General features: G+C 47.5%; 1 long non-coding RNA gene across 1 annotated transcript in view; it reads left to right on the top strand.

The window, feature by feature from the left end:
* The window catches only part of LOC116097593, a 1,765-nt gene extending 708 nt beyond the window's left edge, over positions 1–1,057 (top strand). The window contains exon 2 of the long non-coding RNA XR_004121480.1: positions 106–1,057. This is a non-coding gene — a long non-coding RNA (uncharacterized LOC116097593). The remainder of the gene's footprint in view (positions 1–105) is intronic.
* Positions 1,058–1,723: the final 666 nt, after the last annotated feature.

Below are 1,723 nucleotides of genomic sequence, written 5' to 3'. Positions count from 1 at the left end.
GAGAGAGAGAGAGAGAGAGAGAGAGAGAAAGAGAGAGAGAGAGACATCTTTGCATCTTTGCTTTGTAGCTTGAGGTTGTTCTCTTAATCCCCGCTCTTGTTGCAGGTTGGTTTTTAAATCCCTTTGGCCAGACCAATCTCCAGGGACCTGATTAAGCTCTAATGTAGGAGCTCCTCCTCTGATGATTCAGCTAAGAACTACGGATGTCAACACTAAGCAAAGCTGGTGACCCTCCTTGATGTGTCTTGGCCTCCATTTTACCTGAGGCTTCAAGAGCAAAGCTGAGCTTCCTGGAATAAAAGCCACTCTCTCTCGGGACAGCTGCTTCAGCATCTTCTAGGTTCCAGCTTCCTACCTGCCAGGAGCTCTGGATGCCAGTCCTGTGGCCAGGAAAGCCAGTTCTTTATAATCAACCTCTGGATGCCAGTCCTGTGGCCAGGAAAGCCAGTTCTTTATAATCAACCTCTGGATGCCAGTCCCGTGGCCAGGAAAGCCAGGAAAGCCAGTTCTTTATAATCAACCTCTGGATGCCAGTCCCGTGGCCAGGAAAGCCAGTTCTTTATAATCAACCTCTGGATACCAGTCCAGTGGCCAGGAAAGCCAGTTCTTTATGATCAACCTCTGGATGCCAGTCCAGTGGCCAGGAAAGCCAGTTCTTTATGATCAACCTCTGTATACCAGTCCCGTGGCCAGGAAAGCCAGCTCTTTATAATCAACCTCTGTTTGCTTCCATGGAGAATACCCAGACTTTTCAACTTTCAGTGGAGTCACCAGGACAGACTCCTAGTCCTGAATAAGCCAACAAGCCCCTGGTCTGTTTCCTGTGACACAAGCTGTTCTTCTCTCCACACACACCATGTGTGGTCTGTTCGTTATGGTGTCACGATAGTCCTGTCTCCTCCATAGTGCCTTTCTGAACCCACTCTTTGACACGGATCCCAGAAGATCATTTGGCCACAGTAGATTCTCACCTGATGCCTGTGTCTTTGTACAGCTGACCCCATTTTTCACTTTTTGTTTTCCCAGTGTGGGATCTCATATACAGAGAATGCCTTTCCTTTTGTGTACATGTCTCTGAATGTCCATCTTGGGGATCTCCAGACACCCCTATCTGCATGTCATAATGGACATACCCATTGTTAAACAGAGCGATGGAAAATTAATGCCCATTTCTCTCAAGCCCTCTATTCTCAAGTCTTAGTACCTAGCAACTTTGTGCTTATTGTGTCCTATAACAGTACTTTACTATGACTAGAGGGGCCAGACTGCCTCCTCTAGGACCTTACAGAGGAAACTTACAGTTAGTGATGAATGAGGGCAAATGTCACTTCTTCCTCTCTCACTTGCCTGTCACCTTCAAGAACCCCTGCTCTTAAGAGGATTTATGTGTGCAGCACCCTCCGTACTTCTCTGTCTTCTTCTGGGGTGGATAAGGGTATCAGAAAGACACAGGCAACAAGGAAGGGGACATGAGGTAGAGTGTACTGGACAGGAGAAGACACTGAAGATAGAGGGATTCATCCAGGTGCAGCTCCCAGCTTCTATCCATCCTCCAAGACCCCATACCCAGCACACACAGAGGCTCAGGCCTCCAGATCATTCTTGCATGTGCCCAGCCAGGTCTGTTTGTCTTGTGTGCTGTCTCTGTAGAAGCTGCTTGGTTCTTTCCAAAGCCTTACTTGAAAAGTGGCTTAAGATGATCCCAGCATAGATTACAATAAAA

Source organism: Mastomys coucha, unplaced genomic scaffold, assembly GCF_008632895.1.
Source record: "Mastomys coucha isolate ucsf_1 unplaced genomic scaffold, UCSF_Mcou_1 pScaffold19, whole genome shotgun sequence".
NCBI lineage: Eukaryota > Metazoa > Chordata > Mammalia > Rodentia > Muridae > Mastomys > Mastomys coucha.
The sequence above is the reverse complement of the archived record's forward strand: the minus strand, read 5'-3'. Positions and strand labels throughout refer to the sequence as shown.